Source organism: Octopus sinensis, linkage group LG23 (assembly GCF_006345805.1).
Source record: "Octopus sinensis linkage group LG23, ASM634580v1, whole genome shotgun sequence".
Lineage (NCBI taxonomy): Eukaryota > Metazoa > Mollusca > Cephalopoda > Octopoda > Octopodidae > Octopus > Octopus sinensis.
Genome location: NC_043019.1, coordinates 8,590,023 through 8,605,095, shown reverse-complemented (window position 1 = coordinate 8,605,095; position 15,073 = coordinate 8,590,023).

Here is a 15,073-nt window from a genome sequence, read left to right as displayed (position 1 = left end):
AGAACATAGTAATTATAGATTATTGGAAGATGTGTGAGTGTTTGTACGTGTGTGGTTTTTAGTGTGTGTGTGTGTATGTGTGTGTGTGTGTGAGAGAGAGAGAGGTTGTGTGTGTGTGCGTGGGTGTCTCCTTATTTTTTGCTTCTTTCATTGCCTGACAACAAGTGATGATTTGCTAACATTCACCGTAAAATAGTGGCTGAGGACAGAAAATCGGATGCAACAAGTACCGGGCCTTAAAATATGTAGGTACATACTAGGTTCCATGTGATGGATATAAGATGTCCAATTCTGCCCCTCTACACTGCTGCAGCACACTGAATGCAACAAACGACAGAAATTGAGATACATACATCACACGTTTGTGTGCGCATGGGTGGGGGTGTCGATGTATGTGTGTGTGAGTGTGTGTGTGTGTATATATATATATGTGCGTGTGTGTGTGTATGTGTGTGTGTGTGTCTGTGTGTGTGTGTGTGTATGTGTGTGTGTACATAAGGGGTCATTAAAACTGAATTGTCAGATTTTCTAATGCACAAAGTTTGCACAAAGTATTTTATTCTGAAAGTTCATTTGCTTTACAACATTCAAGAGTTACATCATCATGTTTCGAAATGCATTTCATGGAATCTGATTATATTGTGAGTTTTCTCTTGTAAATCAATTTTTGTGAACTCATGGTTAGATTTTTAAAAATTCATGTTGATTATGAATATGAGTTTGGTCGTGGAAGCAGTGCATCCCAGACAGCTCGAAACATCAATAATGTGTTTGGTGAAGATGTGTCGATGCTTTAAGAAGTTCCGATCTGGTGATTTTACTCTTGAAAATCAGCCTCGTGGTAGACCTAAGACCGACGTGGAAACGATAAGGGAAGCGCATACTTCTCACGCTACGCTTGAATTAACAGCAAGGTTTTGATGTTCCGATTCCAACTGTATTGGACCATCTTAAACAAATCAGCAAGGTAAAGAATCTGGACAAACTGGCTCAATCGAACTGAGCAAGCACCAAATAACACTTCGTCTTGAAACGTGTTGTTCTTTGCTGTCACGGCATAAAAGCCAACCATTCTTGCATCGGTTCGTTACGTGTGATAAAAAGTGGAGACTCTACGACGACATCAAGCGTTCAGTACATTGTTTGGACGGAGACGAAGTGCCAAACAACAATCCAAAGAAGAACAATAACCAAAATAAAAAGACAACGTGTCCTTTGGTGGTCCAGCGCTGGTGTCATCCACTGCAGCTTCATGAGACCTGCTAAGTCAATTTACAGCGGGTGTATACATCAACCAATTAGATGAAATCATGAGTGAAGTTGCAATTAAACCACCGAGATTGGTCAATGGATATTGATAATTTAGGTGCATTCTTTAATTAACTGCTATTTCTTGAAACAAATTAAAATAAACTTCGATTAAAACTCTGACATTTAGTTCGTAATGAACTGATATATATATATATATATATATATATATATATATATATAATATATATATATATTATTAAGGCGCACCTATTCTTTCACAAAAGACTTTCCTCTCTTACTCCTCCTTTCCAAAACTGATGACCTCATCCGAAGAATGCGAACCATCCTCTCACACCGTCTCCGATGAAGGGATATAATTAATAAAGGACTTGGAAACAGTTGTAAGACCTTCTATCTATATATGTTCTAAAATCTATACCGCATTGGTTTTTATCTCATTACACAAAACATTCTTTTATATATACATATATATATTAAAAAAGTAACTTATTTTGATCATATATGTATATATATATACACACACACATATATCTGTGTGTGTGAGTGCGTGTGTGTTTGTATACATTGTACCGTCCAGTACCATTATTACATGTGTTTCCAGGTTTGTGTTTCTGCATCTGTCGCGTGTGAACAGATAATTGAAATAAAAATGGGGAAAACAAGAAGGAATGATGTTGGACATTTTATCTTTTTAATCACAACAGTTGTTTCCACGCGACGTAGCTTTGCAGCCTTGCAGGTACTTCATTATGCAACTGTTTCCCTTCATCATAGTTGTGTTTCGTCAGGCGATATGTTAATATTGTCTCCGTAAGTTCAAAATTCTTGCTTTCCAATCTGAAACAGAAGATCAATAATAAAAGAAATTAACATTTAGTACACTATCCGGCTAAAGTAAGCTGTCACTTGAGGACTCCAATTTTTTATATACATATATATGTATATATGTATTTATATATATATTATAATATATATATTATATATATATATATATATATATATATATATATATGTATATATGTGTGTGTGTGTATGTGTTTGTTGTCTGTGTTTGTCCCCGTAGCATTGCTTGACAACCGATGCTGTTGTGTTTATGTCTTCGTCACTTAGCGGTTCGGCAAAAGAAACCGATATAATAAGTACTAGGCTTACAAAGAATAAGTCCCGGGGTCGATTTGCTCGACTAAAAGGCGGTGCTCCAGCATGGCCGCAGTCAAATGACTGAAACAAGTAAAAGAGTAAAAAAAAGAGTAATACATATATATATATTTAAGTATATGCATATATGTATATATATATGTATATATTACATACATATATATACCTATATCTATATATATATTAATACATAAGTGTGTGAGTATATATATATATATATATATATATATATATATATATATATATATATTTGTGTGCGTGTCTATACATACCTACGTATGTACATGCATACATACATTGAAAATAACTGATATATATAGAGAAGGAGAAAGAAAGTGAGACAAAGATTCAGACAGAGATTGAAAGATATTCATCTACTGCCCAAACGTGTTATACTCTCCTCTCTCTTGTTGGTGCAAACGCCGCCTTCAGTAGCATATCCACACGGTGACATGTTTTCCCTTCTGATCTGTAAACTTCGATGTGTTTCTTGCTTCAGTCAACTCATTTAGCTCCTCGCAGGTGTTCATCATTAGTAAAAACCTGTCTTTAAAGTTACAACAAAAGTCGAACGACTGAAACTACATATCATCATCCTTGAGGCGAAGCAAAAATGAGTGAAACAACACTGAGTGTGCTACAGGCAGAACATTAGTGAACTACAGACATTTCTCTTAAGGTACGTACTGACATCATTACAATAACAAATTTGTTGAGCAGACTCCAAGTTTCCATGGAAATCGATATTGATCAATAAAACTCCCTCCTGTCAATAACATTTCCACTATTGTTATATACACATATGTAAATAATACATGTAAATGTCAAACTGAATAACAACAATAAACACATCAATGGCTGTTATCAGGTTTAGAGGCGAAAAATATATGGCTACGCACACACACATATATACATACATGCAAGCAAACACACGCACACTAGCACTCATAACTGTACACATCGGTGTATCGGTACCTATATCTATCGGCGTACAACACACGCACACAAACAGTTATATATATATAGATATATATATATAAATGCGTGTGTGTGTGTACATATTATATATATGTATACAAAAATTGAAGGGAGAGTCAGAGAAAAAAGCGAACGAATGGCGTCAGACATAAAGAGAAGGAATAACTGTATTTTCCAAATTTATAGCAATGCTGGAATTTCCCATGTGAGTAATATGATGGCACGGAAAAGAATGACTAGACGGTCGATAGTTTTTGTGGGACCCAGAATACATTATATACTAAATGTTAGCTGGCCGGAATTCACAATGTAATAGGAAAAATACACATATATTTCGAGAATCAATTTGACAGGAGAAAATGTCCGTTATATAAGCAATTTCGATGAATTACAATACGATTCAACTCTAGCTGTAGACGATGGGAATTCTGTCAGTACACTCTAGGAAATGTATATATATATATACACTAGCACAGGCACATAAAAACACATATATTTGCTTACATACATATATAGGTCAGTATATATATATTGCCTGTCCTTCTAATTGTTGTTTCTCTTGTCCGCCTTTGTATCGTCTATCTGTCCGAATGTTTTATTGTCCTCTATTGCATTTTTACTCCATTAATATATATATATCTATATATATATATATATTATATATATATATCTGTGTGTGTGCGCGTATACATATATACATATATGTATATATATATATATATATAGATATATATATATATATATATATATATATATATATACATACATATATAATATATATATATATATATATATATATATATAAAACTGTAGTTGTGTGAGTGTCTGTCCCCTTCGATTTAGATTCCTACTACGACCACGCCCTTTTTTGCGGTGCAGTTTAACCAAATTCGGGTATCTTATAGTCGTGATTCATATCAAGCCCGTCTGAGTATTAGCGCGCGTCTACGATGAGTCTACGATTTAAAAAATAATTTAACATAATTTTTTATTCCATTTTAATGCATAATTTTTCGTGTGTCGATGGCGGCGGAGTTGGCGTCCATGGTCACACCTGCACCTGTTTGCTTCTCCCTTTTCTTCCCTCCCTCGTGAAGCTGTGGGGAAGGGAGTGTAAAGAAATCAACGTCGTAAAGCGTTGTCAAGGAGACCCGCGTTCTTTTAGAACAACGACTTCATGGCTTGAAGACACCAAAACAGAAATGGCTAAGAAAGCCCGAATTGGCATCTATAAGGGAAGTAACTCTCTAAAAATGCTTATATAGTTATTTCCCTTACAAACCCGAGCAACGCCGGGCGATACTGCTAGTATGTATATATATAAGTAATATTCGTAGTCACTTTAACATGGCTGTCTAAGCGGACATCTCCAAAAGAACATCTCTAGCTGCTAAACTTTGCATAGCCGCATCCGAAAAAATTGCGACGGGACCAGCATGACAGACATGGTTTCGAGCTATTTCGGCCAGCCCAAGTTCTACGAATCTCGTCTGCGAGAGATGACAGCATCTCGCCTCTGCGTCCAATCTATATATATATATATGTATAAATATATATATATGTACGTATATATATATATATATATAATGCATATACACATAGAGACCCAAATGATATATATATATATATTATATATATATATATATATACGTATACGCACACACACACAGACACACACACACACATATATATATATATATATATTATATATATATTATATATATATAATGCATATACACATAGAGACCCAAATGATATATATATATATATATATATGTGTATGTGTGTATCTATATGGGTCTGTGTCCTTTTGTATGTTTGTGTGTACAGGGCTGGTAGTGCTGCAGTGGAAACTACCGGTGGCGGTGTGTTTTTAGAAATGAACTGTTTTAATGGGTTTCAATGCTTGAGACATGGCATATCTACTTTACCTGCGATCGCCAAACGAATTGCGAACGAATTTCGTACTCGGAACTGGGAAATACTTCGTACTTTCGACACTCACACACATGTACACTCACACACACAATGAAACCCCACCGCATATATGTATATATGAAGGCATATACGTACGTATATATATATTATATATATATATATATATATATATATATGTGTGTACGTATATATATATATGTATATATATATATGTATAAATATATATATATGTACGTATATATATATATATATACGTATACGCACACACACACAGACACACACACACACATATATATATACTTACATACATACATACCTACATTCATAATGTAAGATTTCCCATTATAATCTTATGCTTTTATAAGGAATCGTTATCTAACCAGATTACAAGAAATACCACTCCAGCACGCTCAGTGAATGGAAGCCTATTATCTCCAAGAACGTTTCCGAGTAATAGTCAAGTCTAACGTGATCAAAGTAATAGTTTTTAGTAGATGTCGGAAAAAAAATATTTTTCATGAAACAGGAAAAATGGATCTTAGAATTTCCAAATAAAAAGAATTGTTTTTGTAGAAAAACCTAAAGAAAACCAACAGAAAATCTGTGCACGACAGCAAAAATATATTTCTTCAGTAGAAACATGTTGCTGCATGGAAACAACAACAAATGAAAAGCTTGGATATGGATTCATGCTGCAAAAAATGTCACCAAAATGTTGCTGCAACACAGATATTGCAAGACAGTCGAAGAAGAAATTAAATACGAATTACGCTGAATTCTGAAAGTTGTATCAAAAGCAAACTGAATATTATCATCAATATGTCACTGTGTGATTGTTATACCTCATGTTATGCAGGAAAAGAAAATTGTCGGAAAAAAATTTATGAAGTGATATGCGGAAAATGAGAAAGTAGCACGCCGAGTGCTGTGTATTTAATCGGTAAGAAAACAGATGTGACAAACATGAAAAATGACATCTTTTAAAAAATGAATAATGGCTCTACTTTATGGTAGAGTTATATTAGCTCTACCATAAACTCACTGATGAAAATTCTTTAAATATTTCTATTTATTTATGGCACACAAAGCAGACCATTACTGCATTCTTTTCCTCTATCTTCGTATCTATAAACTGATTGTTTCTGTATGATATTATGCTGCGTCAATATTGAGCAAAAATTAATCACATTATTTCTGCACAGCGAAGTCGGTGAGCTGCCGTACCCGTTAGCGTGACACACAGAATGATTAACGGTATTTAGTCCCGCTTTAAACGTAATGATTTCAAATACCGCCGAGCTCAGTTATACCTCTCGTCGTTTCGGGGATGATATAATAATATAACAATAAAGTACTGGGATTATGTAATCAGTTCAACCATCACCCCAAATTACTGGCCTCTTGACAAAATTTGAATTCAATTCACTGTTGAATTTATACAATTCAATTTAAAGAAATCAAAGCTGGACAGAAATGGAAAGCACAAAGCCACAAACACATAGACCTGGTCGGCGAGACACTAAAAGAATAAGAAGCGGTAAGGGGAGCAGAAATTTACCAGAAAAAGTCAGTGGGCTTGCCGCTCGGTACTTGGAGAAGCAAGCCCAGGCCGCCCAACAGCATATCCATCGTGGGACGCTGGACCGAGGGACCAGTTAAGTTGTTCGGAGTTTGGTTCGGTCCGGGCCGGCAAATGGAGAAGAACTGGGGCGAAATAACGACTAGGGTGGCCACTCTCACCCTGTAATAGGCCGGGAGGAAGCTATCCCTAAAAGGTCGGGATATATATATATTTAAGCAGGCCTTGCTTTATTATATATTATATACCCTACAGCTTCCCTTCCAGCTAAATGTACAATATACACATAAAACGATTTTATGATGTTTGATTAAATGTACAGAGAGATAGATAGAACTATAAATAATACGCAATATTTTTTTTAAAATTCTGACTTTATATTCCGGATTTATGAATATTGTAGTAATATTTCATGTCTGTTCCGGCAAAACATGGAATTACACAGAATATGAGACACGACCATGGGACTTTGAACTCTTCCATAATTCTTCAGTGATGACTGGACCCTCTCCAATTTTCGTATCTTTTCCATCTTAGCTACTCAAATTTACGTCCTGAAAGGTCACCGTCCCTTGTGAGGAAATGTGTTTATTTACAAATATGTTGATAAGTATACAATGGGAAAGAAGAGGAAAAATAGAGAACGAAAAGAAAGAAAAGAAACAGTTTAAATGCTTTGTAATAAAAATTTCTGAGTTGACCACGTCAAATTGAAAAGAGGCTTCTCTCTCCCTCTCTTTATCTGTCTATCTTTCTGTCAATCCATCCATCCATCCATGCATCTCCCTATTGATCGTTTTTTTTTCCTCTTCCCCTTTTTTCCCCTTTTTTCTTCTTTTTTCATTTCTCTTTTCTTTTGTTCCTTTTCCTTTTCTTTTTTTTCTTTTTCTTTTTTCTTTTTTCTTTTATTTATTAATTTTTTTTGTTCCCTCTTGATCGAAAACCTACGCCACCCCTTTTTTTTTGTTTCTTTTGTTTTTTTGTTTTTTCATCCCCCAAAAGAAAAGCTCTACCTTGTAACTTGTCCCATCTGTGTGCAGCCCTGTGTGGCCAATAAAGAAACTTATCTATCTACCTATCTACCTATCAATCTATCTATCTATCTATCTATCTATCTATCTATCTATTTATCTATCTATCTATCTAGCTATCTATCTATCTATGTATATCTATCTATCATTTCCCTATCCTTTGTTAATACCCCCTTCCTTGAATATCTCTCTCTGTCTATTTTCTATCCCTTCTTTGATTTTCTTTCTCTTTTTCCAAAATACAAAACAATTTTTATCTTCTAAACAAAACAAATACGAACAACGAAACGTTCTATTTTTAACATTTTGATTATGTCTTGAGAGTTCCATAAAAGAAAGAAAGCGCGGATAAAGAATTATCCAAAATTCTAACTGCCTCCTTTTTTTCCAATATACGATATCTGTACACCACTTCAAACACTTTATACATAAATAATTTATATATATATCAGCAAGGTCATGGAATGAATAGTTAGAACGAATAGTTAGAAGGAAACTAATCACCTTCCTTGAAGAAAATGACTTGCTGCCTGACACCCAACATGGTTTCCGACCAGGAAGAAGCTGCTTAACTCAGCTCCTACAACACTATGACTGGGTGCTGAAACAACTGCTCAACCACTCAAATGTGGAAGTCATATATCTCGACTTAGCAAAGGCCTTCGATAAAGACGATCATGGAATGATATTTCACAAACTGCGTGATCTTGGCATAGTTGGAAAACTGGGAGAATGGCTTCATGACTTTCTGAAGAATAGAAGTCAGGTGGTAGAAGCCAATGGGGCCACTTCCATTAACACGCAAATAGTGAGCGGTGTTCCGCAGGGCACTGTTTTGGGACCACTACTGTTCATAATGGCCCTCTCAGACATGCCCTCAGCCACGCAGAGAGCCACGATCACAAGTTATGCAGATGATACAAAAGTTTCACAGGCAATACAGAACCCTGAAGGACACTAAGCACCTGCAATGTGAGCTGCACGAAATATACAAGTGGGCCTGAAAGAATAGCATGCAGTTCAATGCTGAAAAGTTTCAAGCTTTACACTATCAGCATGCAAAACTGAATGCAATACCCAATGAATACACTGGACCCGGAAGGATTGCAATCCCGGAGGCACAATCAGTGCGTGACCTGGGTATTCACATGAGTGATGACGCGACCTTTCATGTACATGTTGCTAAACTGACAATGAAATGTAGACGGCTGGCTGGATGGATTCTAGAACCTTTAGAACAAGAGAACAAGAACCATGATGGTCCTCTGGAAGACACTTGTCCTAAGCCACTTTGACTATTGCTCTCAGCTATGGTCACCATCCAGTGTCAAGTTGATCACAGAACTTGAGGCGATCCAACAACTACAACACGAAGAAGATAGCCTCTGTGCAGCATATGAGGTACTGGGAAAGACTAAAGAGATTACAGCTCTATTCCCTGGAGCGTAGGCGAGAAAGATATGCCATAATATATATCTGGAAGATCCTGGAAGGTCTTGTCCCAGACTTTGGCATCGAGAGTCACACAAATGCCAGAACCGGACGCCACTGCGTAGTACCAAGGACTCCAAATTTGCCATCAATATGTAGGACAAGATATTGTGATAGCCTGGGCTTCAGAGGCCCACGGCTCTTCAATATCCTCCCGAAGAACCTGAGGGACCTACATGGTGTAGATGCGGATGTCTTTAAAGTAGGACTGGATCTCTTCCTGTCAGGTGTCCCGGATGAACCAACTTCACGGCAGGAGGTGCAGATGAGGGCAGCTGCATCGAACTCTCTCATGCATCAGATGGCGTTTGCTAAAAAGCATCCGTGAGGTAAAATCGTGTAACAAACCAAATGGCGGTGCCCCAGCATGGCCACAGCTCATTAGCTGAAACTGGAAAAATCAAAATCAAATCAAAATCATATATATGTGTGTGTGTGTGTGTGTGTTTGTGTATGTATGGATCTATATACATATCATTATATATGAATGTTTCAAATCATCCTATAATGGAATAAGACACAGAGTAAATGTGAGTCTATAAATGTGTGTCTGTGACATTTCTCAGTAGTTCACTGACAAATCACACTAAGCTGAAACAGTATGTTTATACATATAGAGAGGAAATATGAAATATTGATGTATACAGTGTTTCATTGTAAAAATGTAACATTTTGATTTACTTCAAATGGAAAACAGATATTCTTCACACAGCTATTTTCGTCCTTCTCTTGCAAACGCAAGCAAGAATAGTGACTCAGTCAACATATTGAATATATATGTATATATATATATATATGTGTATATGTATATATACATATATATATATCTATATATATATGATATAACAAAAAAAACATTCTGTAAGATTCATTTACTTACATCATTCCGGATCTTATCTTCACGTTTATATATGCATGTATGTGTGTTTGTTTCTTTCTCTGTGTGCATATGTGTGTACGTGTTCATGCGTATATAATATGTATATCTATCTATCTACCTATTTGTCTCTAATTTATCTATCTATCATCCATTGTCCATCTATTGTAACTATCTATCTATCTATCTATCTATCTATCTATCTATCTATATATCAATCTATCTATCTATCATCTATCCATCTATTATCTATATCTATCTATCCATCTATCAATCTCTCATCTATCTATCTATCTATCTATCTATCTATCTATCTATCTATCTCTATCTATCTATCTATCTATCTGTCTATCTATCTGTCTGTGTATCATCTACTATCTATCTATCTATCTATCTATCTATCTATCTATCTATCTATCTATCTTCTATCTATATGTATGTATGTATGTATGCATATATGTATGTATGTATATGAGACTGTGTTTGTGTGTATGTGTAAACGTGTGCATATCTATATGCACAAGAATCCAAATGCGGTTATATATTTTCGGGAGTTAGAGCTTAACATAGAAAATATCTACATTTATAGAATTCTTTAATTATTCTTCTTGACACGCACAAACACAAACACCTAGTTTGCAATCACACTTTGAAGATAAAAATACATGCACACGTAAGAAAACTATATCACAACACACACACACACACACACACACACACACACACACACACACACAACACAGATACATTCACAAAGCCATTCCTATACATCGCCATATACTTGTAGAAGCAACAAATCCTAGAGACGTTTCTATCTAAATTGATGCATAGTTTTCGTAAATAAATGGGAAAGCATCTGAATGCTAAGCCTGGATTTCTCGCCAAATCCATTCGCTTTTCATTTGCTGACAAATTCTTCTTAGTTGATTATTTATGTCATGCAATTCGTTGCCGCCAAATGTGACGTGTCAATAACAGTCTATGTCAATAAAACAACGTACTTGATGCTGTGCGTCCCATCAATCTATATATGAACATTTATTTCGAGTTATCTCTGACAGCCTGCGTACAATGCTGTGCACACGTATGAATGACTATCCATCTATCCATTTATCTATCCATCAATTTATCTATCTATCTATCTATCTATCTATCTATCTATCTATCTATCTATCTATCTATCTATCTATCTATCTATCTATCTATCTATATCCATCCATCTATCTATCTATATCCATCCATCTATCTATCTATATCCATCCATCTATCTATCTATCTATCTATCTATCTATCTATCTATCTATCTATCTATCTATCTATCTATCTATCTTCAAAAGAAAAGCTCTACCTTGTAATTTGTTCTATTTGTGTGCAGCCCTGTGTGGCTAATAAAGAAACATATCTATCTATCTATCTATCTATCTATCTATCTATCTATCTATCTATCTATCTATCTATCTATCTATCTATCTATTTATCTATCTGACTATCGTCTATCACTTTCTCTATGTAAGTACACCTCTATTCGTATCCATATATTTAGTTACCCATGTAGTACACGGGCATGTATATACGTCTATGTAAATCCTTCTGTGGCACCCGCGTAGATATATGTTTAGTTACAAATGACGGTCCCTGGATCTGCCATCTTATATTAAATTCTTCTTGACAGTCTTTGGTAATTTGCTAAATGAAACGTACACGAAGTTCCCAGGAGTCGAATCAAAACTGGCACCGCTTGATTGTGAAAGAAATATCTCATCCACAGATGTTTGGTTAGAATTGGAATTTGGCAGAGGCTCCAGAATATATCTTAGCGCAATGGACAAGAGGTGGATATATATATCTTTATTATAAAAAAAAACAATCATTGAATATCTTTACAGTGTGACGATGAAGAATTTCTGATAATAAAGATGACGACGATGACGATGGCGATGACGTAGATGATGCTCCTGACCACGACGATGACGGGGGTGTTGGTGGTGGGGATGATGATGATGATGGTGGTCCTGGAGACTACGCCGATGATGACGGTGGTGTCGGTAGTGGTGGTTGTGATGATGATGAAGATGATGATGATGATGGTGGTGGTGGTGGTGGTGGTGGTGGTAGTGATGATGATGATGAGGAAGATGACGAGGAAGATGACGATGACGACGACTGTGAAGATGCAGATGTCGAGACTGAGACATGAATAAATCTGGTCGGCGTAGAAAACTAAAAAAAAAACAAATGATGACAAGCGTCCTTCGCCAAAAAAAGGATCCCCAATACCATATCATATCATATTTGTAGCCTGCGTCCTTTCTGTTCTTTCCTGCGTTAGTCTGGATCCCAGACATTCGCAGTTATCATACTATTGATGAAACTCCGTTCAGTTGGGATATTTAAACTCACACCTCCAAGAGCTGCAACTCAAGCCACCAGGCATCTCGTCCAATGTGTGTTAATTCATCTATCAATGCCGGAATTAATAGGGAATAAGGTTCGCCTCAGAAATATTTGAGTCTAAAGAAGAGAGAGTCGAATAATTACTGCAGGTCATTCTATTGTATAGGATACGGTGCCTCGTCCGCTTGTGCAACGCGATATGCCAAGTATAAATTTTACTCCGTGTCATCTGAAAATCATGTCATAGAGAGCTGAAACCTAAAGCCAGAGAATCCATCAGTCACACTAAAAGCGCTGACACACAGCGTCCATAGAGAATATGATATCAAAAGGAGGAAACAACGATGTGATCGTAAGAAATATTGGGAAACCGGTCACTGACTGCTGATTTCAGCAGAGTATTCACCTTCACATTTTACCACGTCTTGAAAATATGAGGAAGAAAACAGAGGAATTATTTCTGAATGACATATGACAATCGTTTCTGTAGTAGGCTTTTACCTGAAATAAATCGGGGGGCGGATTTATGGATACCATCGGTCCCAGTTGTTCACTGCTCTATTATTTAAGTTACCCCGGATGGACAAAAAGCTAAGTTGAATTCGGCTTCTATTGTAGCTAGAATATAAAGAACCAGCAAAACCAAGAGAAGGTTTTATATAAGATTAAAACAAAATAACACTTCTTATTTTATTTGTGGTGGTTGGCTGCGGCTGATCTCCATGTTTATTGTTGCACGTGGTGGTTACTAATATATCAGCTTTTATCTGGATATGTTCTAATCTGCAACAAGAAGAACAACAGTATCAAAATAGAAAAAAATCAAGAAATTATCGGAAACAACTGATAATACTTAATGCTGAACCACTCTACTTCCAGAGGAAGGATAATAACAATGGACCTTTAATCGATATCTAAAACCGTAGACAAGTCGATCGGTAATATGTGAAAATGTGTGTGTGAGTATATCAGTTAATCTTTACGTCAAACAGACGTATTAATTTAGATTATTTAGTATCATAAGATAGGGCGGCCATTTTAACCTGCGTTTGAACTCGATGTATCTCATTATTCCAGTTCCACCATCTTATTCTCATATTCACCGATTCCATCTCCTAGAATTTATCACATTTTGCAATATTGAGTTTTTCATCTGTTAATAATATGTATTTATGTATTTATATATGCGGTTCACGTACTAATATACATATTTATAGTGTGCTTACCAACCCACCAACACACGCACACCTTACGCATATAAGTATATATATGTGTGTGTGTGTGTGTGTGTGTGTGTGTTTGTGTGCGCTTGTGTATTTACACACGCACACACATGCACATATATGTAGTTATATAGTTATATATATATATTATGTGCATACATACGCACTCGCTTACAAAAACATATACGAACAAACCCATATATGTATACACATACACACATTCATACATACATACATACATACATACATATATATATATATATATACATACATACATACATACATATATATATATTATATATATATATATATAATATACACACAACACACACACACACATATATATATATATATATATATTATATATATATATATATATATATATATATATATATATATGTATATATATACAACGTACTGATATATTTCAGCAGACAAATAATAATTATCTGACTCGGCCATGTTTTACCATCATTCTCATTTGACCTTTGCTTCTCTTCTCTGTAAAATATTCAGAGATTACAAAACATTGATTTATATTTACATGGCTAATTCCACAACAAGTCCTCACCAACCAAACTGACTCTCTCTGCATGACCACTCCACTTGCTAGACATTGAAGCCAAATTAAACTTAAATCGTATTCTGTTGACTTAACGAGTCTCAAAGATGTTGTTTGATGCTATCGGTCATTATAGTTTTGTATAGAAAAAAGGATTCAAGGAATTAACTTATATTCACCGTTTGAACTTATTGGATTATAGATTATCTTGATCGACCACTGCTGATAAACGCAACCACCAACAACACCATATCCACTTATCTAAACGAATGCCTATCTTTACTACCCACTAGGGGCTAAACACAGACGGGACAAACAAGGAAAGACAAACGGATTAAGTCGATTACATCGACCCCAGTGCGTAACTGGTACTTAATTTATCGACTCCAACCACAATAACAAGAACAACAGCAGCATCACCACCACAACTACCTGCACAACCAGCTTCCCCACCACCACCTACAATGATCAGTAATAGCAACACAACTACAACCGCCGCCGCCACCACCACCACTATCACTCACAACACAACCATCACTACCAACACCATGAGCAACAGAAAACAACGCA